Source organism: Podarcis melisellensis (genome assembly GCF_964234715.1).
Source record: "Podarcis melisellensis genome assembly, chromosome: 1".
NCBI classification, from domain to species: domain Eukaryota; kingdom Metazoa; phylum Chordata; class Lepidosauria; order Squamata; family Lacertidae; genus Podarcis; species Podarcis melisellensis.
In genome coordinates, this window is record NC_138528.1 from 100,216,214 (window position 1) to 100,243,418 (window position 27,205).

The window sequence follows — 27,205 nt, forward strand, 5'->3', positions numbered from 1 at the left end:
GCTCCTGGGCAGCTTCAGGATCCTGGTCAGGGGCAGGGAGAGGGGGGGGGCTCCACCATTCCTCATCAGAGCAGTACTCCTCAGCCTGGTCTCTGACATAATGAGACATTTGAAACAAATTACTTTTTTGGGGGGGGGTGTTCCAGATAATTTCTAGTTTGTTTTTAATTTTCACAGCCTCAGCTTTCCATCCATGCATAGGTTCAAAAGCGAGCGGTTTGTGAGTCTTTTAACAAATGAAACTCAAGTCGGATGGGTAAGTGTTGCAAAGTACTATGGCCTATGATTTCATTTTTTCTGGCCACATTGCACATACCCGTCTATAACACCATGTGTTTAACAGGAGACACAGACCCCCTCATCCCACAGATACTCAAGTGAGCTCACCTTTCGGTATGTTTACCCGGGTTCTGATTATAATTACACTGCCTGCCTCTCCAGTTAGGAAGACTGAAGTAAAAGAGCTTGATTGACTTGCATACAAGTGAAACATACCGCCCATCCCATCCTGATAATCTCCGAAAGGGTTCCTCCCCAATCATCAAGGCTGTTTATTATCATTACAAGTTTTCTGCCATACAATTGCTTAGTTAAGAAGAGAAAGTACAGAGTGAGGGGGGGAGAGAGAGAATAGAGTAACTTTTCAAAAGGAAAGAAAATGTCAGTGGTTTGTTTTTCCAATATGTACGTTTCAGCAACATAATGTACTGCAGAGTTGATGCTACAGATGGTTGCAGGGAACCAGAAATGTTTCCAAGAGGCAGGGAAGGATGTACTTTTTATATCTCTTACCCAGGGCTAATGCTTTTCCAGGAGCTTTTCAGGACTGATTAAAGTGGAGTTCCATTGCCTCTTGACGACTTCTTTAAACCTGAAAGAAGGAGCCACAGGGGCCATGCTAATTGTGATAAATGCATACTAATTAAGTGCTGGAAGTTGCATTCACGGTTCCAAAAGAGTTTCTTTAAGGAAAAGAAAGAAAGAAAAGAAAAGAAAACACTTGCCGTAAGTGTTAAACCCATTCGGGTAAACAAGAACCCTTCTCCATAGGTCAGAAGGCGCACAGGGCCACAAACACGGGCTCCGTCTCTCCCTTCTCTTTGCTCAGGTAGGTATCTGTTTTCCTTTCTTAAAGCATCCCAGTTAATTATGGCACATGTTTCAATTAGTGTTCCAGCCCTGTGATCAATGACCCACATGCCTTTGAGAAATAGGCAAGACGCACAGCAGGATTCCTCCAGGAACGAGTTCATGACAAAACTGTGTTTAGGTTCCAAAGGGTTAATCCCTTCAGATGTGTAATTTAATACATCATAACTGCTGAAAATTGGAGTCCGCATAATTTATTTTCTTTGGTCTGGGCACATTTGCCTGTTTGGCTGTGGTCTGACTTCAGAGAGACACACCTAAATCTCTCAAGGGTCCCATGTGGCCCGTGTCAGTTGTACAGCAAGCCTGTGGTACTTGGACTGCGCCCAAGGATTAGGTGTTCCTGTGAAGGGTTTTGGTGTTTTTTTTTATTTTGGCTCTACAAAAGCACAAGGATGTCATGGGAATAAGCTGCGCTCCTTTCCCCCCTGCTCTCCCTTGAAGGCCACATATCAACGGGGTATCTAACCACTCAGAGCCAGGCTTTGCACAAAGGTATACATTAAAATAAATAGAACATGTAAGCAGAACAGAACAGAAGAGGGAAGGCGGCTTGGCTAAATGGAGACAGGAAACAATTGCTTCATTGTGTGAGGAGTTAAGAGCATGGAATTGCAGAGTGTAGCTCCATCTACAGGAACATTTGCAAAACGTACGCTCTGGCTGCAAGAAAAGCGGAGGGAATCTAACAGGGAAACTTCCCCCCTCCTGATTTTTTTTGGGAGTTTTTTTAAAAAATAAAAATATTTCTCTCTTTCCTCCTGATTCTATCCTTTTTGTGTCTCCCCACACACTTTTCCCCCACATTAAAAAAACATGAATACTGAGGAAACTTATTGGTGTTAGATGTCTAGGAAGCATTTTGTACTTCTTAAATACCTCCTGTTGCTTATTGCCATTCCTTATACCCCCCCCCCATTTCAAAATTCACTTTCCTGAATATGTGGCCCTCAAGGGGTGGCAGAAAATGTTCCCATATTCAGTCCATAGTTGGAGGAGAGAGTTTGGGCCCTTCCAGCACGGCTATGACATTTGTTTGGCTCTACAATGTGCTCCTCAAATAGCCTGAGGAAAGAAAAGGAAAAAAACCAAGAACAACACAACTTTTGCTTTTCACATGGCTTCTGCCTTTAAGAGTTAGAGCAGCTAGCAAAGCCACCCTTCCTTTGCTGTGCTGGTTTTAGTGTAAAACTCTTGCATCTGCTCCTAGCCAGACGTCACGCTTTGCCTGTGGAGGCTGTGTGTTTTCAAAGAAAAGGCTTGGGTCACGAGGGAGAGCGAGATAGCTCTGGGGACGAGTAACGGGATCTGAAGCCTATCACCTCGAAGCCATTAGCTTGAAACTTTGCCAAGGTTCCTGCTGGGCTGAAGTGGGAGCTGCTTGGATCTCACAGAAGAGGAGAGTAACAGGGCCTCAGGTCGAAGTTGCGGCTTTGCAACAGCTGCTTCGGCAGCTTTCACTAGGTGACATGTGTGCTGGCAGCCTCATTCCTGGCCCTGCTAGATTGACTGCACCAAAATGGTTGCATTGACAGTTCTCTACCTCTTCCCCCATTCCCACCACACACTGAAAATCCAGCTACACACACAAAAACACACACACACCAGTGCAAATTCATTCAGAGTATAAATTCAGGAGTTTGGAAATTTGGGAATGGGAAAGGGAAGGGGGAAATGAAAGGGTTCTGGGTTTAGAAGCAAGTTCCACTATATACAGCGGTGCTTCCTAAGTGAGTGTGTTTAGGATTGCAGTCTAAAAAAAAAATCCATCCATTTTGCAACTGGGATGGAAATGAAATGTGTCGGGGCAAAATTTGATTCAGTTTTCACTTAAGGGCAAGTCTACCTAATGCACATTTTCTGCAACAGCACATGAACTGAAAAAACCACAGCTGCACTTTGAAACTTTGAATTTTGAGATGTACTTCTTCATCCAAGTAATGTGTAACAAAAAAAGAATGCGGAAACTAGGTTAAAGTGGATTACCGTATTTTTTTGTCCCTTAGGACGCTCCATCCCATAGGACGCACCTAGTTTTTTTGGGGGGAAATAAAGGAAAATTTCCCCCCTTTATTTCCCCCCCAAAACCAGGTCGGGGAAACCAAACCAGGTCGGGGAACAGCGGTATGGCAGCACTCCGCCTCCCCGCTGTCCCCCAAGCTTGTGGGGCTGGCACTGGGGAGAAGTGCGCTTCTCCCCAGCGCCAGCCTCCAAACCAGGTTGAGGAACAGCGGGGTGGTGGCGCTGCACCTCCCCGCTGTCCCCCGAGCCTGTGGGGCTGGCTGATGTCTGCCCAAAGCGCGGGGTGCTCTGCTTCAGCGCACCCCGTGCTCCGTGCAGCAGGCTGTTATCCGCAGCCTAGGGAGCCCTGCGGGAACTCCCACAGGGCTCCCCAGGCTGCAGATGTCTGCCCGGTGTGCGGGGCGCTCTGCTTCAGGGCGTCCACGCACCAGACAGCAGGCTGCTATCCGCAGCCTAGGGAGCTCTGCGGAAACTCCCGCGGGCTCCCCAGGCTTGCTGATAGCTTCCTGAAGCCTGGAGAGTGAGAGGGGTTGGTGCGCACTGACCCCTCTCGCTCTCCAAGCTTCAGCGAAAGCCTGTATTCGCCCCATAGGACGCACACAGATTTCCCCTTCATTTTTGGAGGGGAAATAGTGCGTCCTATTGGGCGAAAAATACGGTATGTTAGGAAATATTGCTTTAAAGAAAGGTGTATTATATATGCGCGCGCGCGCACACACACACACACACACACACACACAAAATCAGCATATTAGAATTCACTCTAAAATGTTGATTAATGTTCATGACGTCTTCATTAAAAATGTACACACACAATATGGTACAAAAATGTGGGAACTAAATTTAAGACTGGAAAAATGGGAAGCTAAGAAATACTGAAGTTGACAGATCCGGCCATCCCTAGCTGTTTGATAATATACTGTCAGGGAACTGCCATCGGAGCTAGAGGCAGAGGGAAGGCTCCAGAGGGATGCCGGAGAGGGTCCCAGTAGGGAGAGAGGCAGCCCATCTGCTGGGGAAGGAAATCAGCGTAACACCAGTGGAGAAGGGGGGCAGATGGGGGAATCGGAGAGGAGGCTCCAGGACTCTTCACCGGAGACCAGCAGGGAGAGCATGGGTACTCCGCTGCCCACACCCTCCCTGCACAGAAGACTTCCGCGCAGGGAGAGTAAGAGGAGACTTGGCATCAAAGAACTTCTTTGCTGGAAGAAGTTCAAGAAACGCCCACTGACGGATACTGCCAGCGACTGAGACAGCCACGAAGTGAAAGACTGTCCAGATAGAAAGGGTTCAACCAGGTAACCTAGCCAGGAGTGGCGGCAACTTGCGCACGAGCATCTCCTAGAACCATTACATATACCTTCCTGCAATCATTTCCCATATTTGCTAGTCCTTGCTGCCCGGGCACTGTACGCTAGAAGGTGGGTTCAGAGGATCTGCGATGATTGCACAGAGCAGATGTTAGTCTTCTCAGATCTATTTCTCTCTGTCTCTGTCTCTGTCTCTTTCATATTTCACCTTCATAAATATGTATTTTCCAATTCCAGTAACATTGCTCCATTGCCATGTAGGTGATCATAACCTGGCGCCCTCCTTTAAACTACAGCTTCCCCCATGCCTAACTGCTAGCCATGTCAGTTGGGACCATAGGACCCAACTCCTAGAGGCTGAGAGGGCTTCACCCTCCCATAAGTTGGGGGCCCCTTAAAGTTGATGGGCATTGCCATTCAAATGGTTTGTGTGCACTGCATCATGTGATTGATTATGCAGGGTGGGGCTTACCTGCTCTCCCCCCCAATATTTTGTTCAGGTTGGCACCCCTGGCTGATGGGAGTTTGAGTTTCTGTTTTATTTTATCCTTGTTTTAATGTATGTTATTTATTGTTGTAAGTCACTCTAAATTAATTTTGTTTTAAAAAGCAACTAACAAGTTTAAATAATAATAGTCCAAAACATTTGGAGCATCGCAGGTTGGTATAGCCTGCATTAGACTTAGGTAAGAAATATTCTCTTCCCTCTCCACTGAATCACTTGGAATTGAATGACCTGAGAAGTTCAAGCAATTGTATTTTTAAGAGCCACATTAGCTTGCCCCAGTATCAGAAAAACAAAAAGGCCCACATTACTGGTGGATTGATCCAAGGCATAACCAGTTTCTTTTACCCCAGGCAGGCAGCTGTAACTGCAGTCCTTGCTTCAAGGAAAAGTTTTTGTCCTGTGATTATTATTACCTAGTTTACAAAGACTGTTATCAAGAAAGCTCTCTAAATTGGAATTAGCTAGTGATCCAAGTCTCTGAAGCCCAGGGACTGGAAGGGAAGATTTCTTAATTACACCAGCAGGGGCTTGATTTCTGTTCCTAATAGAGCTGGCTAATGTTGTTGAATATTGGTGGTGCACAAGCATCTTTTACAAGCGCATCATGTGCTAACCTCTGCTTTACCAGCAGACAAAATCCCTGTTCAGAAGCTGTGTTAAACATGTGCTGAATCAGTGTACCTGTTTGTTTGTTTGTTTGTTTGTTTACTTACATGCACAGTGGGGAATTCAACATGGGCGCATGTACAATCCACTGAATTCTACACACTTACATAAGAACATTCATGGGTGGTTTCCTCAGTCAGTTTCACAGCAGAGGGGAGGTAAAAAAGTGGCAAGCAGGAGATGCTACAAAATATTATTGCAGAAGGAACTCTGAGAGCCAGTAATTAGATGCCGTTCAAAAACAGCTTTAGTAGATTTGGGCTTCTTGCTGTTGGTCATATTGGGATTCCAATAACTTTTTAAAAGACAACAAGTATGCAGCACATCTTCAGTTGAAAGTCTTCAAATGGTAATATGTTATATCACCTACTCAATAGCTCAGAGAGACAAGTGGATCAAAGGAAAAGGCTGTGCTTCTGCAGAGTTTAGGGCTTTGGGATAGGATAAGAACAGTGTTAGAAACTGAGCTATGAAAGCTAGGAGCTAAATGGCACCTTAAACTTAGGCTATGGGTGCAACAACGGAATGGCTAGGCGTGTTTTTTGTATAACAAGAATACAAAGCTGTAAATGAATGAACTGAGGCTAAAATATAATGTTCATTTTTCACATGGTCTAGTCCTTCCCCTGCCCACCCCTCTAATATTCTTAAGAAGGTCTCTTCTCTGGTCTTCAGAGAGTAGCTGGAAGAGGGGAGGCAGAAAAAGGTCCTCCTTTCCTTTCACTCTGCAGTTTTAATCTGAAAACCTAGGCACGGTAATGTGCCCAGAGCTCAGAAACTGCTCGTGCTAATGAAATTCCCTATTGCAAAATGTGTCTAGAACAATGGGAATTTCAAACACTGGATGAGAATAACCACTCCAAAAGCATTGGCTAGCATTGTGAAATATAGAATATTTGGGGATGGACCCAGAGGTGTACTTATGGGTTTGTGAAACGGGCACAAAAGAAATCACCTATCAGACAATGGAATATATGACAGATGTGTGTGGCACCTTCTTCTTCTGGAGAAGCTTCCCATTATCTTTTTTGCCCTTCCTCCTTGCCTCACCCTCACTCAGGATGCTTTGAGTACCTGGGTCACATAACATGTAGTAATTTTTACTGTGGCTATTGCAGTAAAGTGATGGGGGGGCGCCAATACAGCCAATTGCCAGGGGTGTCAATACATCTGTTTGCCAAGGGTGTAAGGGACTGTGGCTCCTGCTTATCATGGAAAAGTCCCAGATTCAGGCCCTGACATCTCCCAGGTAGGTCTGTGAAAGCTGTCATTGCTCCCCCACAAAAAAAACCTGGAGAGTTGTCGTCCGTCTATATAGACTTAACTAAATGAATGGACTCCTGCCAACCTAGCAGTTTGAAAGCACGTCAAAGTGCAAGTAGATAAATAGGGAAGGTAAACAGAGTTTCCATGCACTGTTCTGGTTCGCTAGAAGTGGCTTAGTCATGCTAGCCACATGACCCGGAAGCTGTACACCAGCTCCCTCAGCCAATAAAGTGAGATGAGTGCCGCAACCCCAGAGTCGGTCACGCCTGGACCTAATTGTCAGGGATCCCTTTACCTTTACCTAAATGAACTGAAGCAGAAGGACCAATGGTCCATCTCGGAATAAGGCTACCTACCTATTTATTGGCTCTTCAGTCACTCCAGGCATGCACAGTAAGGGGTGAGTGTGAGCTCCACTATTGGCAGGCACACATATAAAACATCCTTGAGGATCCTCCTCAAACTGTGCTATCAATTGCCTCTATGCTTTTCCAGAAGCCAGGAAGAAGTGACAATGGAAGCCTCCTCCAACATCAGTACCAAGGCCACTGCTTCTTTATTGGTCTGAAAGATAGGAAGAAAACCAACTAGAGCACATCATGATACTCTGAATGTACAGTGAGGAAAACGGATAGGAAGTATTTATCATTCTCATAATACTTGAGCCTGGAGTTAACCAATGATGCTTTACAGGGATGGAATCAGGCAGCATTTCTTCGCGTGGTGCAAAACTATACTGTGGAATTCACTTCCCCCAAGAGATAGCGAGGGCCACCACTGTAGTCAGTTCTAAAGGGGAATTAGACACATTCCTGGAAGATAGGGCTATCAGGGCTACTAGTCTTCATGGTGACTCCATGCTGTCTCCAGAATTAGAGGCAAGATAATATCAGTTTCTGGGGAGCCTGATCAGGAAACTCCTCTCGCCAATGAGATAGGCTTTGGGGCATCCCACAGGCATCTGATTACCCACTGTGAGAACAGAATGCGGGACTAGATTGGCATTTGATCTGCTCCAACACAGCATCTAAATGGGATATGAAAATAACTTGCCCAGTAGTAAGTCTCTCTCTCTCTCTCTCTCTCTCTCTCTCTCTCTCTCTCTCTCTCTCTCTCTCTCTCTCTCATATCCAAGTGCTTAGAAACTAACCTCCATCCCCTTCCCACCAAGCAGTCAGATTTCACCTACTTCAACACAACCATCACAGTGGTACCCTTGTTTTTTCCCTATCAATTTCATTCTTCAAATGTTTAGCAGCCTCAAGCTGTTCTGTGTCTTTGTCACGTGCTTTGTCTTTGGGGGAATTCTAATTAAAATACCCTCCCCGAATACCTTATGTTAGGGGTGTTTTGTTTTCACTTTAGCCTGCTGAGTTCTCTTGCACCAACATAAAGTCCCTTCTTCTGAAAGGCCTTGGCTTTATAGCATGTGACTTCCCACCAGATCAAAACAGAAGCAACTCTTCTCAAAGACCTTCAAAGCTGCTTCAGTATATTCCCTGCCTGGAGTAATAAGAGCTGTAAAGTTCATCTGCTTCCTTAATTTATTTGCTCAGCTACCTCCCTTCTCCCTTCTCTGCTACAGCACACATTTGCAAACTGTCCCTTTGCTAAGCTCTCATCCAAGGAGGAGGAATTTGCCTTCGAAATAAAATGTGTCCATCTCATCTTGAAATATATTCTTTTGATACTTGATCACCAGGGACTTAATCCCAGAAAAATTCCCATTGACTTCAATAGTCTTTGGCTCAACCCCCTAAATTGTCAGAAGAAGACCCTGCCTCCTGTATTATGTGTAATGTGCAGCTTATAGCTCAATGCAAGAGATTTTTTTTTTAAAAAAATTACTTAGCATTGGAATCCTGATTTCTTTTTGACACAGAGAAAGAAATAGCTAGAGATTAAACTTCCATCTCCAACCCCTTGAGATGCTCTAATAAGCTAATCTAGTCAGTAAGATATTGCAAAAAATAATAATAACGCAGCAACACACATCTGTAGCTGCAGTTTAATGGCATGAGTAAGGAGAGAGCCTAGTTGGCCTATTAGTTTATCTTCTTAAGGCTCTTGGACACAATTCCCAACGTTCTGGGTTCAGTCCCTAAGTAGGTCAACATATCTCCCCCTCATTTCCCCTCCTCTACTAACCACATCAATAAAAGAGACATTTCAACAGAAATGTAAAGTTTACTTATTTAAGAAGATACTTTTTTAAACATGAGAGATTGGTCCAACATTGTAGTATGGTGTAACCAATGCACTCTAGAGTATGTCTTGTATTTTAGAATGTTGTGGGTAGATGTCATGCCTCAAAATCTAGAAAATGCTTTGGGAGTAGGGAAATTCCTTTATCTGAGAAAGAAGACACTAATTCACACAAATCTATATTCCTGAATGATGATAAGGATGCAGGGTGGGGAAGAAATGTCACTGTACAGCCAAATTTCATTGACACAGAGCATTCTCATAAAGGCAAATCACGTTAGGGGTAGGAAACATGGCCGATTTGACATTTGAGGCCAAATCTAAGGAAAGACCCAACTTTTGTGTCCTGTTCTGGGATCTTCTAGATCAAATAAAGATGAAAGATTAACAAGTGGTACCAGGAGCATAGCGAAGAATGATCACTGCCATGATTATCATAAATAGGTTTTAAAAATGGGCAAGGTGAGCATGAGATCTTGCAATATTCCAATTTTGAGCTATAGTCCTGTTATGATGTTCTCTCTTGTTGCTTGTTATGACCTTTCTTCCTAGGTGAGATTTTCATGGTCTACACTGATAACTGGGACTCTTGTGGCTCTGTATAAGACATTACCTTTGCTCCTATATACCTACCTCCCATTCTTTTGAACAGGTTGTTGCATTTTTTCCCATTGGTTTTGGAAAGGCAATCTTCGTTATGAATAAATAGACATGATAACATGTACCTGATTGCAATTTCCTCCCAAGCCATTGCACTAGCTGAGATTTACTTTGCATTCAAGGTTGAAATGATTGCTGTAACTGGGACTGAGAAGGAAGATTAACCTGTGCCAGATTAACCTGGGGATTTTCACCCTTCTCCTGCAACTTGTGGCTTGGCTCACTTTCTAGGGTCATCTAGATTCATCTGTAAATGTGTGCCCTCTTTAGAGTACAGCACATTGGCCACCGTGCCTGCTTTAGGCTGGATAATGAGGTTTAATTGGGGTCTGATGGTTCTGTAGAGGGTTCTGCCCTTGGGGCTTTGACTATTTCCTGTGCTTCCATTATACTGAAGAAGCGTGGTGCAATCGCTGCTGACCCATGCCTATCTCTAGGGCTCCATTTTTTATTTTTGTTAAAAGGGCAAAGGAATGCAGGTTCATTATATGCTTATCTAGCTAAGCTGATGCACCAAAAGCCAAACGTTCTTTCTTGGAGAACTAGGTTCCCCGCCCCCCCGCCCCACTCTCCTCTGGTCTTTGGTAACTTTTCTGCCAAAACCCAACTGTAACAACAAAAGTTTATAAACAATGAAAATTCCAGCTGCTTGACATCAGCAATGTGAAGCTTTCACTTCACACAGATACAAATATTTACCCTGAGCTCTGGCAAAGCTTGCCTTGCCCATGTCACCCTTAATCATACATTTCTCTTTGATTGAGTTATGCTTTCCAGTACGTGATTTGATCTGGTTTACTTTTTAACACATCCCAGAGGCTTCGTCAAAATCAACTCTGTGCAGGCCATGTCATTTGGTAGCTGCCAAACATGCTACTCAGAAGGACGTTGGCAAAGGGGAAGAAACAGGACAACCCCCCCCCCTCTTGCAAACACACAGACACCACTTAATTGCTCTAATAGATGTATTTCTTCTTCTTCTTCTTTTCACTGCTGTTGTAAAGCAGCAAGAAAAGAATATAGGCAGGCCTGTTCAGGGTCTGCTTCTCGAGCCACTTTGCAATTAAATTAGGATCCTGGTCCAGCTCATCTCACATGTGTAGCTTCATACATGCATTCCTTCCACACAAACATCTATAGGGATACTGAAGCTGTCTTATAAAGAGTCAGATTCAGTTCACGTAGCTTAGTATTGTCTACAGGGAATGACAGCAGCTCTCCATCATCTGGAACAGTCTCTCTGAACCCTACCTGGAGATTCCTGTGGTTGAGCCTGGGACATTCTGTGTGCAAAGGAGATGTTCTGCAGCCCTTCTCCATAACTTCTAATCCATCACACAATAAGAACAAGTGCATCATCTCCACCCCCCTGCATCCCTCTGCAGGAAGGGCTGCTTTTCTACTCATATAGGCTCACTGCATGATTTGACCTCCTGAGCTTTCAGGATTCTCCGTGAGAAGAAAGACCAAGTTCCCTGTTGCAGAGATCTGCCTCCAACTCACAGAGGCTGATGAGGATGGCAGTGGAGGTCAGAGCAAGAACATTTATTCCCCTCCCCATGCACTTCTATGAGAATAGACTGCCCACAGAAGGCTGGAGTGCTTCTTGAGAACTACAAACTCTCGGAATGCATCTGAATTTCCTAAAAATGTGGGGAGGAAAGAGGAATCCTGCCCAGTGGGTCCACTCTCAGATCTCCTTTGCCAGATGGCCCTTCCCACAGCCTCCACATGTTCAGTAGCTGGTGTGAAAGGAACCTCTATGTATGCATGGCTGGTACTATTTTTCTAGAAAAAGAGTTGCTGAAGCTCACCATGAACATCTCCCTTGTTCTCTTAGAATGGCAATGGTGTCTACCTGAGAGGTGCCAGAACTAAGCTGCAGTGAGCTCTAGCTGGGGTGAGGGAAAGCCCTGTGCATGGCTGTCCTAAGTCAGATCATTGCTCCACCCACTGCCTATATTGATAGGCAGCAGCTCTCTTGACGTTTCAGAGAAGGGGTCTTCCCAGTCGTATGCCTGGGATGGATTCTTTTGCATGCAAATTGGTGCTCTTCCACTGTCTGGTCCTTCTAGTCCAGTACTTGCTATTCTCAATTCCTGGGTGTGAGTCTCCAGGGTCTCAGGCACAGCAGCATTTCCCAAACCTGCTTTCCCAAATCTTTTTCAGCTGGAAATGCTGACAAGTGAAGTTGGGGCCTTCTGCATGCCAAGCAGTTGCCCTGCAGCTGATCTACGGTCCCTTCCTACATAGAGCCACCTCAGACACGATGCATTCTTCTGTTGATGCTGAGCAGATGTGCTGCTCCTGAATGGGATGTTGCCAGAGCACCACATGCCGGATGGAGAAGAACAGAATCTATTAACAAAACAGATATCATGTTGGTGGCACTGTGGGTTAAACCACAGAGCCTAGGACTTGCCAATCAGAAGGTCAGCAGTTCGAATCCCCATGACGGGGTGAGCTCCCATTGCTCGGTCCCTGCTCCTGCCAACCTAGCAGTTCGAAAGCACATCAAAGTGCAAGTAGATAAATAGGTACTGCTCTGGCGGGAAGGCAAATGGCATTTCCTTGTATTGCTCTGGTTTCAGTGTTCTGTTGCGCCAGAAGCGGCTTAGTCATGCTGGCCACATGACCCAGAAAAACTGTTTGCGGACAAATGGCTGCTCCCTCAGCCAGTAAAGTGAGATGAGCACCGCAACCCCAGAGTCGTCTGCGATTGGACTTAACTGTCAGGGCGCCTTTACCTTTACCTTTTGAATCGACATCACATTGAGTGACATTCAAATGCTCTGCGAAAAGTACTAATGTATTATAGCAATATACTTGTAGGAATGCTATGATTTTTTTTTTTTAAGTCAGTTGCTTTTCCAATGCAAACCTAGGTAAATAGTTAAGGACAAAAAATAGTCATTACTTTTGCTTATGCGTATTACCTGGATTTGAAAGGCTTGCTTACACCCCATGACAGTCTCTGTATGCAATTGAAATTCAAGAGAGAGATTGCTGGTAACGGGCAAAATCCAGACAAACCTGAGATTAATCACCAACAGCCACCATAATTTAAAGGGCCTTGGAAACGGCATCCCCAGCTGGTCATTTAGAGGCAAGGCGCCTCCCACACAAAGCTGGCTTCGATAAACAGATGGGCTTGGCTTCATGCCCTAAGGGTCAATAAACTCGGACTCAGAGGACCCATGGGAATTCATACACGAGCAAGCGAGGAGGTAAAAGCTTCCCAAACTTTAAATTATTCTGTATTACCTTATTTGAGGGCCTTGCAATTTACTGGGAACAAATTCCGGTGACACTCCCATCATTAGTCATGCACAGCATTTGCATCTCTGTACTATTGGCGCATATCTATCTGCTTGCCTGCCTTCTTCCCCGGAATGGCTTTTCTCAGACCCTCCAAGTGTCCCTATTTTCCAGGGACAGTCCCAGATTTACAGAAGCTGTCAGAGTTTCTAATTTGATCCTAGAATGTCCCACTTTTCCTTAGGGTGTCCCTATTTTCAGCAAAGAAATATTGGAGGGTATGGTAAGGTAAAGGTAAAGGGACCCCTGACCATTAGGTCCAGTCAGGCCGACTCTGGGGTTGAGGCGCTCATCTCGCTTTACTGGCCGAGGGAGCCGGTGTATAGCTTCCGGGTCATGTGGCCAGCATGACTAAGCCGGTTCTTGAACCAGAGCAGTGCACGGAAACGTTGTTTACCTTCCCGTCAGAGTGGTACCTATTTATCTACTTGCACTTTGACATGCTTTCAAACTGCTAGGTTGGCAGGAGCTGGGACCGAGCAACGGGAGCTCACCCCACCGTGGGGATTCGAACAGCCAACCTTCTGATCCACAAACCCTAGGCTCTGTGGTTTAACCCACAGCGCCACCCACGTCCCATGGAGGGTATGGTAGGATGTCCCTATTTTCATTGGAGAAAAGTTGGAGGATATGGAGTTATCTGACCCCTGAGCCATCTGAAGGCAGCCCTGCTTAGGGAAGATTTTTTAAAATGTTTAATGTCTTATTATGTTTTGATATATGTTGGAAGCCACCCAGAATAGTGGTGGCAACTCAGTCATATGGTTGGGGTATAAATAGTAAAATTTACAGAATCGCAGGATAAAATCACAATATGAAAACACAAAACACATAATCAAAATAAAAACAACCCAATAATGCCCCCCCTCCAAAAGTTTGCATTTTGTTGCCTTTACATTTAACTTAATGGGGTGGAATAGCCAAAGGGTGAAGTAATTTATAGGGCTAATTATGTAAATGATTCTGATATAATTTTGCCACAGTGGGCAGCAAACTGCTGTGGTACAGAAACAGTCCTGCATGTGCCCAAGAAGAGGGCAGAATGGAAAATGCCTTCTTACATCCCTACCTGGGACCTTGTACATGTGGACGAGAGCTATGCCCCCCCTCCATAGTAATAAAGCTGTGACAAGGGATGACGGGTTATTGGTTGAAATGTCACGTCACAGTAATGAATTTGATGCCCAGCAAAATCAGCAAGTTAAAATTCAAGACGCCATATTAGGTACATTTCCATGCTTTCCCTTTGCTCTTCCTCTTTTCATGTGACTTTCTTTGTCATTGGTTTTCTTTCCTATTCTGCTGTTCTTGTCTCCACTGACCCTTCATCCTAGTTATTTCCTGTGCCTTTTTGTTTCTGTCTGATCCCAGAAGATCTTTCTTCCCCAACCTTCCATTTCTCTCTTTCCACACACAACCACACAGTGTTACTATGCCACAACACTCTAACAGGCAAATACTATAAATGTGTAGTATCTGAGAGCAAGACATAAAACATTCAAACAAACCCAGCAACCCAGTAAGAAATGTTGTATTCCTATTATATAGAAAACAGAATTTTCTTTACTTTTTGTATTGATCAAATTAAATCAGTGGTACACTGATGGATTTGGAACTTACGTTATTTGGGCAAGGTATTTAATTACCTTGCTCCCTGGTAGCTGAGCCTGGGAATCTAGCCCATTACCTATAGTTTAAATAGTTTCCCTGGGTACCCTTATCTCCAGCTTTCTGACTCTTAACATCATGCTTACTGAAACAAATAAGAATGGTTGTTTATTATAGATATGGGAAAGGAATGAAGCCCACACTGCTCAGGTTTCAAACGCCACAGTAGATAATCTCTGAACCAAGACAAAATTCATGAATACAGAGCACTCAAAGATTAGGTTTCAGTGCTTCATTTTATTTACAGTTTACTGGGCTTGAGAAGGGTGGCAGGTGAGCAATCAGGGAGGAAGCTCTTTGCAACCAATGAACTTCCGCTGCTCCATTACTGGGAAGGAGTGTTTGTCTTCTCTGCTGAGTCTGATGGCGATGCTAACAGTTAGGCCCAAATGTCAAGTCCATGTTGCAGTGAGGGTAACACGTTCACCAAGAAGCTAAAGAGGACCTGTAATGTCCAGAGTCATCAGAAACTAACTATTCAGCAGGTGTATGGAGGGCTTTGATTCGTTTATGTAACTGTGTGTGTGTGTGTGTGTGTGTGCCCCTATATGTGTGGGATTGTAAAATCTTTTGTAGAGGGTATCTATGCTTATGTAGGTATAGTGGCAGCACCCAGAAGCAAGTATTGGAACACTTTGCTCCCTCCTCTGCAAGTAGATCTGTCCAGAGCTGTCATGGGTTTTGTAGATCTGCTCACCTGCCCTTTATCATATAACATGGTGGAAGAAAACAGCAAAGGTTTTGAGCAAACTGGGAAGAATGTAGGAGCAGCATTACAGTGTGGTGTTTTTAGACTCTGGAACTACTTCCAAATGCAGAGAACGAGTCCTGCTGCATTTTATTTTAATGTACTGTATTTAATGTATTTTTAACCTTCTGTTGGAAGCTGCCCGGAGTGGCTGGGGAAACCCAGCCAGATGGGTGGGGTAGAAATAATAAATTATTATTATTACTAATACTACTACTACTATTACAGTGGTACCTCCGGTTATGAACTTAATTCGTTCCGGAGGTCCATTCTTAACCTGAAACCGTTCTTAACCTGAGGTACCACTTTAGCTAATGGGACCTCCTGCTGCCGCCACCACGCAATTTCTGTTCTCATCCTGAGGTAAAGTTCTTAACCCGAGGTACTACTTCTGGGTTAGCATAGTCTGTGCCCCAAAGTGCTTGTAACCCAAGGTGTTTGTAACCTGAGGTACCACTGTATTTGGGGTCTTCCTGCTCCTTCTGCTGAATGGGGCTCTGGGCTTCTGCCTGGTAGCATCACTGTGAATGGGCTGGTAGGCCATAACATACTTGTTGGTGGGAATGGACCTTCCATTCCAGAGATTAGCCTTGGATTTGTTCAATAGCATGTATCACAATCCCTCTGTCCCCAATAAGGCTAAACTGCTCATTTTGTTACAAAAGGAAGTTGACTGTGGTGCATGACAATGTCCAAATACAATGCATATCTATGAAAGGCAAGGTCAACCTTCTGTACTTTCTTTAATGGATATGAAATCTCTCTCTCTTTATATAGAACATCAAGCATCTAAAATAATTAAAAATCTACTGGCATGCATGGGAGAGCCTTTAATTGCGCCAAAAGTCGAGTTCCTTCATCCCATCATTGTTCTTCAATCTCACACTATTTTGAGTAGGAAACTTTAGTAAAAAGGCTTTACAATTAGTAAATGAAATATAAACAAATAAAAAAATGAAACAATACATTATTCAGCTTCCTTCCCTCAAGCTTTAGATTATAACTGTGACAAATACTGTCTTGCTACAATTATTATTATTATTATTATTATTATTATTATTATTATTATTATTATTTACTTTTACAGGATAATTTCTACTCGAGAAGGGCATTTTATTTATTGACTTAACTTCAACAGCAGAACCAACAGAGGGAGCAAAGGAGCTCAGCCATCCAGCTATTGTAATAAAATTTAAAGGCTGCTTTTTGTGTGTTTTTAATCACTTGGTAGTATTTTCAAAGAAAGGGAGGAAGAAAACAAGGGGAACTTTGCCAGCAAAACAGGAACTATTTAGAACAAAGAGGGTAATCAATATGTATTTACCATGTCCTTGCAATAAATATGGAGTCAAGCAAAAACAACTTACAAACTGTCGTCCAGACAGCAGGACACATTGCTACAACAGGAAGCATTTGGAAATGGATGATTTTTCTGTGTTTTTACCCAGAATGCTTTCTTAGTTTCTCATAGCGATTTATTAACTTCATATCTGCACCAATAAGTACTGATGGGGTTACTTTTGGGGGTGGGGTGCCAGAGTATGGGGAGCTAGGCCCATGGTAGGGTTAGGGGGCTTTAACCTTTGCTGTCTCCATTATCATACCAGCCAAGATTGTTCTGCAGCTCATATATGGAGGGGAGGGAACCCTGCCACTGAAGTGAGTAGTTTTTCCAGTACAAATGTCATAAACAGGAGTTCTGATCTACAAAAGGACCACAGTGGATGATGTGGGGTTAAAGTGCCCCTACTACCACTCTAGGGTCCCCACTCACTGGCCTTGCAGTGGGGAGGAAGAGCACTGCACTTAAGGACACAGCTATAAGGATTTGAAAAGGCATGAATTTCTCTGCTGACCTTTCTTCATTGCATGCAGCCCTGTTTCCATTCCACTGCAGTTCAACTTCCAACAAAAATTATGTTAGTAATCTCACTGTCTGCTGTGGTGAAATTTTACATTACTTTTCCCCTCTCGATTCATTTAAATGGAAAGGTAACACAATGTAAAGGGGGGGGGGAGCGTCATTATGTGTTGTTTGCAAACTGAAAAGAGCAACAACAGCACACATTGATTGTATTTGATTTGTACACTGATTTCTATTCAGGGCATGAGAAGAAGAAGTGAACATTGGCAATTTCCACCACAGGTGTACCCAGAGGTTGTTGGAACACCCATCCCCTGCTGGGAGTGCAGTCCTGCCCCCTCTAAAACAAAAACCACATTTCAGACTATGGAGTGTATGATATATATGTGTGGGCTACGCACCACTGCTCTCACGGTTAGATCAAATGCAAGAGAACCTTTCCATCCTTCTTGCACTGTTACTCAAAGGCATTTTTTTTTGTGGGCAGGGGACACCAATGCAACTCCTTGTCAGGGGTGCAAGGGGCCTTTGATTTCCACTTCTGTTTCCTTCAGAATTCTCCACTGTCCTTAGGCCCTGATACATAGTTTACATATTACCTAGCTTGGTCCTAATTCTATCCCAGCCTTTCCATACCTTCCCTTTTTAACAATGCAATCCTAAAATTACTGGGAATAACCACCATTGCATTCAGTGGTGCTTGTTATTATTATTTCAAGGAGAGAGTATACACAAAAGAGCTGCCTAGTACAGTTCCCAGTGAAGTCTTGACTTACCGTATTTTTTGCTCTATAAGACTCACTTTTTCCCTCCTAAAAAGTAAGGGGAAATGTGTGTGCGTCTTATGGATTGAATGCAGGCTGCACAGCTATCCCAGAAGCCAGTACAGCAAGAGGGATTGCTGCTTTCACTGCGTAGCGATCCCTGTTCTGGCTTCTGAGATTCAGAATATTTTTTTTCTTGTTTTCCTCCTCCAAAAACTAGGTGCGTCTTGTGGTCTGGTGCATCTTATAAGCGAAAAATATGGTAATTGAATTGGGAATCTGATCAGAGATAAAGTATTTGTATGCATGCCACAGATCCTTTCTAGGGTTTCAGTGCCACTTTAAAAAATTTTTTTGATCCAATGAACCACAACTGAGAAACCACAAAAAATCCACACGGAAATACAACACAATTGGCATTATCAATCCACAACTAAACACAACTCAACAGGACATTCATTAAGTCCCTCTTTACCTACCAAGCAATCTAGATTTGTGGTACATTTGGGGTGTCTTGTCCCTTTCAGAGTTTTAGATTTCAGCTTTCACATCATGCAGAGCCGCATGGAAATGCATAGGTTAAGGCTAGGAATACTATGACTGATCCTGACTTCATGATGGGGTCATTTAAATGTTCCTCCAGCTGGGACGCGGGTGGCGCTTTGGTCTAAACCACAGACCCTCTTGGGCTTGCCAATTGGAAGGTCAGCGCCCTATCTCTGTGATAGGGTGAGCTCCCATTGTTCAGTCTCTGATCCTGCCAACCTAGCAGTTTGAAAGCACATCAAAGTGCAAGTAGATAAATAGGTACCGGTGCAGCGGGAAGGTAAATGGTGTTTCCGTCCGCTGCTCTGGTTAGCCAGAAGTAGCTTAGTCATGCTGGCCACATGACCTGGAAGCTGTACACCAGCTCCCTCGGCCAGTAAAGCAAGATGAGTGCCGCAACCCCAGAGTCAGGGGTCCCTTTACCTTTTACCAGATGAACAGGAGCTACTCACAGAAAAGTAGCTTCCGTGTTCCTTTGTTACCCATTAAACAATTTGCTTTAGAATACATAATATTTTCAGCTCTCCTGTTTAATTTTCATCCCCTTTGAACAAATATTCAATACTTGCAAGCAGATATTGCTGTCAAGTTTGTTGTACCATTGTATCTATAAGCTGCAAAAAGGTATTGTACTTTCTTCAGTGTTCAGTCATGCAGAATGGGAAGAATCCAGGCATTTTTTAAAAGTGGAGAAAGAGTGAAATAAAGAAAAATCCATGAAGAGAAAACATTCCTTATAAAGTGTGTGCAGTAAATCTTATATCCATTCAGCATTCTCTCTCTCTCTTTCTAACCAGTCACTTGATTATTTCCTTAGTGTGCCAACTGATATTTTTTTCATGGAAAATATGCACTATTCAAGGCTAGAAGATCCCTTCCAGTCTTTCCATCTTTTACAGATTATTAACTTGGCTGTTGTTCATGGCTGCAAAATTCTGTTGGCCATGCTGCTCAATTGGCCATGCCAATCGAAGACCAAATATGCATAACTCAAGGGTAGGTCTTAGATTCAAATCTATTTCAATGCTTAAAGAAAAAGGGAAAAAATAATTTCCTGGATTATTTAAATAGCATTCCCCAAACCCACGAAAAAGCATGCCAGTACCCTCTTACGGAGATTGCCAAAATGTTCAAGTTGTTGCATTTAACTGCTACCAGAGGAGTTAGATAATTTCCCATGTAGTATTTCAACGTTAACTTGCTTTGAATTTTCGCTTTCTGCATAACTCAGACTCTATCTTTGCCCATTCATGAATCATTTCCTTCTGAAATGTTCTTGCTCCATTTCAAATGAGCCAGGGACAATATTTTCTTATCTACATTCAAATATTTGCATACACATACATTAGGCCAAAATATGCCTGAAACGTTCCCCTTGCACTCATTTCTCATTCAGACTTTGGAAGAGAGTGTTCTACTTCCACAGGCTGGAAGGGCAGTGTGCCCTGTATATATATATATATATATATATGTATTTTAAGAACATAGGAACACACAAAGAGCCCTTCTGGATTAGAAGGGATTCCTGAGTGTTTCCTGTGATGGTCAAAGAGATTCCGATGGGAAACCTCCAGGCAGAACATGAGGACAATAGGCCTTTCATGCTGTTGCTCTCCAAGATTTCATATTCAGTCCCGATAGTTGAGGTAACCAAGAGCTATTGTGATTAGTAATCATTGGTAGCCTCAGCCTCTAAGTATCATTTGTGAGATGAAAGTTTAGCTGTGTGTTATCTGACAGTTTTATTGCTTAGGTGTCATTGGTTTTAGAGGGATTTCTGTGAATGCAAGTTCTCACAGTCAATTTTTTGTGAGTGGGAGGGATGAAACAATTAAAAGCATAGTAGATGGAACCAGGAAATCCCAAATGTGCATTTATTTTTGGGCAAAACACCCAACTATCCTACTGCACCTCACACTTTTGCGTGCTTTCAACATTCTGAGCATCTGCTGAAAGCCTGAAGTCTCCCCCCCCCTATACATAGACCATTGCAGCAACTCTTCTGAAATCCTATTTCAACACATATGCTTACTCATTGTTAGTTCCTTCTGAAAAGTTTAGGTATGCATTTTAGTTAAAAACAAAAATGCAAAGGTTAAAATGTAAAAAAGTAAATAAATGAAATCTACAGAAATCTTTACTTGTAAAACAATTGTGACTATTACAACACAATTTAATAATATCATCAGATAAAAAATGCAATCTTATATTCAATTTACCCCAGCTCTCTAGTGTAATTGGTCTAATTCAGTCAATTAGAACTTGCACTGCCCAAGTTCTATTGGAAGTTGCTTCCTGTGTACAATTTAGTAACTAAAAACACCACAGGAGATCTCAAAAGTTTGAGGACTAACCCTGCCCCATAAATCTCCTGGCAGATAATTTATATGCCATACGTTTCCAGATCATGACTTTTACATCTAAACAGATAAGCAGCAGTAAACTATGCCAGAGAATGCTTTGAAATAATGAAAATTTTAAAAACCCAGAACTACTGAAATATCCTCACAAATGAAAGGACTTTCTGTGCCACTCTGTATATAAAATGCATGAAAGACAGCAATGTTATGGATGCAATCAATCTTACTTTATAGCAATTGCTAGCAATGCATAATGCCATTCCTACTGTACTGGCAGGTAATCTACTGTCGCTTTAAATAAATCTAAATATTAGGTCTAGGAAGGATCAACCTGCGGGGAAAAATGCTGAAATATAACTGCTAAAGTTAATACTTACTTAATTCTTGGTTTTCTACAAGACTTAAAATGAAAAGGCTTTCCAACTATTATAAGATGTACAGACTTAATCTACATTTCAATAAGATATTTAAAGGCAGTGCGAGAACTGTCAAGGACCCTTTCTTAAGCCTGAGAGAGACCTACAAAGGAATGCTGACAGTTTCGTTTTCTCTGACATGGAAGTATTATTTCATCAAGAAAATGTTATTATATTCTTATTCATTTTGGCGCTTCCCACTTCAGGCTCTTCACCAACCCCATCTGTGTTCGCTGGTATCAGTGCTATGGCGTCACCTGGGTTGTCACGAATCCTCTATGAGAGAGGTAGATTAAATGATCTGAATAAACTCATATTCTTCCATTTCATTTTTTTCTTCATCCTTTCCAGACAAAACACAGGAAGAAAATCCTCAGCTTCAGGTGGGCCTTCCCTTCCTTATCTGACGTGTTCCATATGCAAACCTTGATGCTAAAGCTGTGTCATTTTTTATTTTTCCTGCATGCAAAGTGGCTGTGGAAAATATTTTTGAGGCCAGAAGTAAGTACTCTTCTATATGCACTGAGGGACCATAATGAAGTAAAATCCTCCTCCTCCTCCTCCTCCTCCTCCTCCTCCTCCGCCTCCTCCTTCTTCTTCTTCTTAATATCCTGCCCATCTGGCTGGGTTTCCCCAGCCACTCTGGGCGGCTCCCAACAGAATATTAAAAACACAATAAAACATCAAACATTAAAATCTTCCCTAAACAGGGCTGCCTTCAGATGTCTTCTAAAGGTCAGAAAGTTGTTTATCTCTTTGACATCTAATGGGAGGGCGTTCCACAGGGCGGGTGCCACTACCGAGAACACTCTGCCTGGTTCCCCGTACCTTTGCTTCTTGCAGTGAGGGAACCACCAGAAGGCCCTCGGCGCTGGACCTCAGTGTCCGGGTAGAACAATGGGGGTGGAGATGCTCCTTCAGGTATACTGGGCCAAGGCCATTTAGGGCTTTAAAGGTCAGCACCAACACTTTGAATTGTGCTCGGAAACATACTGGGAGCCAATGTAGGCCTTTCAGGACTGGTATTATGTGATGAAATGTAAGATAGAAGAACACAATCCTGGAGCTGGGTTTAGAAATTGTTTCTTTAAGAACAAGACGAAACCTTGAATTAGACTTGGGCTGAAGAGCCATTCAAACAGAGGGCTATTCTCTGACAGGCTTCCATGGCCACCCTGCATGCAACTAAGATGTTACTTGGGCACTTTTGCTTTTTGGATATGTAACATGAGCTAGTACAGTATTTTATTTTTAATTTTTAATTTTTGCCTTAAAGTCTGCAGGACATGAGTACAAATACATTTCTATCAGCCACTCTAAAATGCAGTGCAATGGAAAGGTGGAAAGTCATGCCTCATGATGAAGTAAATTTTCTGTTCTGAGTACAATAGGTCTGATGGAAACAGGACGGTGTAATTCACAAGGACATTCTGCTAGTGGATGCTATTGTCATTGCCCCACAATGTAAAATAACTGGTGATGAGCCAAAGGTGGGATTGGTTTTTAAAACTAATTTCCATATCTCTTGCAACAGGACTATTCTTTTTTCATAATTTTGGGGGGGTTAAAATCTTCACACAAGCTTCATGAAAGGAAGCAAGAGTGTACCATATTATTGACAATGTCAAAGTATCTGCGCTGATATTTCTTGTCCTGCTGCTGAGGTCAGGATTGTTCCCTAAAAATGTTTTTGGCCATTTACCTCTCCCCACTTCTGTTTGTACTAAACTATTTTTGATGGGTCATTTATTGACCTTTTATTTTAAATGCTCCTGTTAAAGGTTTCCCATATGGTAAGTGTGCCCTTTTCTTCAAGTTGCAAAAGAAAGGAATACATCATGCACCTTTTCAAATTAGCTCTCTTCCATTAAACTCCATCCCCCCTTTAAAAAAAGAAGTCCTTTTACTCTTGTGTGTTAAATTTATGTGGCTAGTCCATAAACAGTTTCTAATTAGACACATGTGCATTCAAATGTGGACTTGTGTGTTATAAACCGACACTGAAGTGTATAAGAAACTGTCAGTCAGATCAAAAGTCAATCCAAAATCATCCCATTTGCAGAGCTGAGATGCTGTCACAGTTAGTTAGCCCTAAATGTTTAAAACATCAACCAAAACTTTTATTCTAATTGAGCATGAGTTGAAAGGCTGAACACTTTGATGTCTTTGCTTTTATCATTTGTATATAGCTTAGAACTGCAGACTTTACCCCCCTGGAAATAGTAAACATTGCTTCTTACTGAAAAATATACAGGTAGGTCAATCTGTATTTGTGAGGCTAGTTTATAGTTCTCAGCCATGTATATAATTACTTACAACACACAAGGGCTTGCAAAAAGAAAGGAAACCCATTTTTCTCTTTGTTATTTAACATTGTTTTCTTCCTATTAATGGACCGCATGAAACAGAAATACATCTTCTCAGAATATTGTCTAGAATTGATTATAGCCAAATCTCCATGAGGTCCCCCCAATAAAAAATGAAACTCAGATGTATTTTATTATTCAGTTGTTTAACTATGAAAACTTTCTAAAACTTACAGAAAATGTATTTCTGTGTTAAAACAACAACCCTAAGTACATGAATATTTGTTGCATTTTAGGACATGCATTGAGAGTGATTAAAAGGGGGGTGGGATGCAAAAAAAGGTGCCTATGGAAAAAGGGTAGGTTATAAATGAATAAATGAATATTTATCTGGATAAATCTTTATCTTTATCTCCCCACTTCTTCCTGCTCCTTGGCTGATGAGTGGGAGGGTATGTATTGGCTTATTTAAGATTAGGCATTGGTCTAGAAACAGCTTGGGGAGTAGAGATTGCATACTTCTGAACAAGAAATAGAGGTGAGGAGAAATGCACTTTTCTTACAGAGACTTTGCATACTGACTAGAAAATGTGCACATTGCCCAGAAATTGTAGAAGATGAAGCCCAGATATACATATTCCCCCAAGCCTGTGGGGGATACGCATAATGGCCAGAGAATGTACAGAATTCAACCAAGATATGCACATTCCCCAAGGCTTGTTATGGTTATGCATATTGACTGGGTAATGTCCCCAATTCCCTCTTCAAGGATCATGTGTTCATTCTCCATGAGACCTGGTAAATGTGCACAACAGCTGATTATTATGCACATTAACTGCTCAACTTACATTCCTCTTAACATATATATGTACAGGAACCTTACAATTTGATTTGAATTTCACTTTATATTAAATTTTGGTAGCAAGTTTAGCTCTTTCTTTCTTTCACATTCTACCATCCTAGCCTGCACTATCCAATACGTTTTCAAACTCCTTGGTACCACAGCTTTAAAATAGCACTTGTCTTGGGCACATATCCCATCTGAGAAACTGTAGGCCCAAGTCTATGGACCGGTTTGTAAACAAGTGCCCTCTTTTCAATACCTCCGAGAGAATGTGGAATCATTCATTCCTTTGTGACCCAGATGGGATGAACTATTGCCAGGTGTGTGTGTGTGTGTGTGTGGCTGCTGTAATTTACATGGTTGCAAATTGCATGGTTGCATGATTGCAACAGCTCAGAAAGGATCTGAAAGTGGTCAAGACTGCAGTGGTCAAGTGTCCAGTCGCTACATGGACTTGCTGGTTCATGCTGTCAGTGTATTCACATCATCATATCCAGATGGCAAGCCTCCCCTCTCTTTTTCCTAGATACAGTGAGGATTGCCAGCCATATGAACTTGCCTGAAACAGTACTGAATTCATAACCTAAACTCAGAGCTAACCCCCATGACAAAAGAATAAGCCTGTATTTCCTCCTGTCTCACCCTTAGCTGGAAGGTGCTGAGACAAAAAGCCTTTTCATATCTACATAATCAATTGTCTTCCCTTGCCGGAAAATACGTCTTCAAGATTGCTGTCTGGGCAGGGGCATAAGAAGACAGCTTGACACTCTGTGCATGCCACTGAAGATACTAGCTCTGAATCTGAGCACCGGTTGAACTGAGAAAATCCACAGAGCCTGTAGGTATCCGGCCGTGATTTTAGCTATTATTTTTCTCTTTTATGGTGTTACCTTTTAAACTGCGTTTGAGATCTTTGTTGTAGACTAGTACCCTGTGGCACTGGCCTGGCGTTGAGAGACATCAGTGAGATACAGCACATAAAAGGGTACCCTATAAGTGTGACGAATGGCAATTACAAGGCTGGGTTGGAGCTAACTTGTGAATGATCGGGTGAATTGGGGGGAAAAGGCCGGTGCGCTCCGCCTGTTAGGAGCAGTATAAGAATGTGGGCCGTGCCAGGTTGTGTGTCACAGGCGGGCACCTTGCTGAGAACACAGGGAAAGCATACGACCCCTTATTAACATGCCCAGCATCTCAACTAGCTCTTTATCAAACAAATCAGGAGCATCAGAAATCGGCCATGCCATTAATAAGAATGCAGCTGATGTGCAGAGGAGCAGAGTGTAGCTTTTGAATTGTGTAACGGGTGGGGTGGGGTGGAGAATGCGAAAGCTGTGTCTTGGTGTCCCAAAAATACAACTGCTGCAATTAAAATATAAAGGGTTGCAATGCACTGCCTTAAAGGCAAAGAAACTAACTAGGCATTGTTGTTTGCCTTGAAGGAGGAGAATAGTAAGGGGCTGCAAATCCCTCTTTATCTGGGACAAACACAGGACTGGCACACGTACTTTTACTAGGGTTGCTTGCTCAGCCTGTTTTGCTGCTGATACTTTACCAATACAGTGGTACCTCGGGTTAAGTACTTAATTCATTCCGGAGGTCTGTTCTTAACCTGAAACTGTTCTTAACCTGAAGCACCACTTTAGCTAATGGGGCCTCCTGCTGCCACCACGCTGCCGGAGCATGATTTCTGTTCTCATCCTCAAGCAGAGTTCTTAACCTGAAGCACTATTTCTGGGTTAGCGGAGTCTGTAACCTGAAGCGTATGTAACCCGAGGTACCACTGTATTTATATTTTATTTGAGGAATTTATATACTGCTTAATCATTAGCCTTTCTAAGTGGTGCATGTTATTGAGAGAACAGCTACTGTTTATATGCTATTGCTACCATTAGCACATTTGTAACACCAATATAGCTACAGCAGTGACTAGGGGACTGAGTTGTAATCCAGGAAAATCCCTGTTCATTGCTTGTCTATGCAGGGAACTTGCTAGAGGTCTTAGGGAAGCCAGTGACTCAAAGCATCAGTTCCCCGTGAGCAATGTGGACTTTCTTACAAGTCTGTTGTAAGAATTACTCAGGAAACGTATCTGAAGTATATGCAGCTTGAACATGCAGCTTGAGACCAGTATTTCTAAAAAGTTTGCCTACTCCCTACATACCCAACTGGTGACTGATGATGATGTTGATGGATTCAGGTGCTCAAGTCATTCTTAAAACGACAACAAAGCTGAGAGCTTCAGTGATGGTCCTAGTCCTGACCCAGAAATGCCCCTGGTGCCACTAGAAGTCGTGGGTCTGGCAAAGATGCCATTCATGTAGACTTTGGCTTGTCTTTGTCATCTGTCATTTGCATTTTACCCTATTAAGAGAAAGTGAAGTGTTTTCAGACTTTTGCCACAGTTCAACATATGTAATTAAATAATGGAGTTACAAGTTTTTTTAAAAAATGTATACATTTAATTAGTCTCCTTTTGAAAATTCTTCATAATTGCTGATGATGTTTCTCCCGTCTAGAAGTGGTATGCTATTGGGGGACAGCAGCAAGGGAGAGGATGTTAGGAAACCTTATCAGGTCAAATG

The 27,205-nt window shown here is 42.8% G+C and overlaps 1 long non-coding RNA gene across 1 annotated transcript; it reads right to left on the reverse strand.

Moving 5' to 3' along the window:
* Positions 1–691: 691 nt before the first annotated feature.
* Positions 692–26,984, reverse strand: LOC309380427. Its single transcript, XR_014172921.1, has 3 exons — positions 26,785–26,984; positions 7,278–7,485; positions 692–871 (listed from the first exon to the last, which is right to left on the reverse strand). It is a non-coding gene; the product is annotated as an uncharacterized lncRNA (long non-coding RNA).
* Positions 26,985–27,205: the final 221 nt, after the last annotated feature.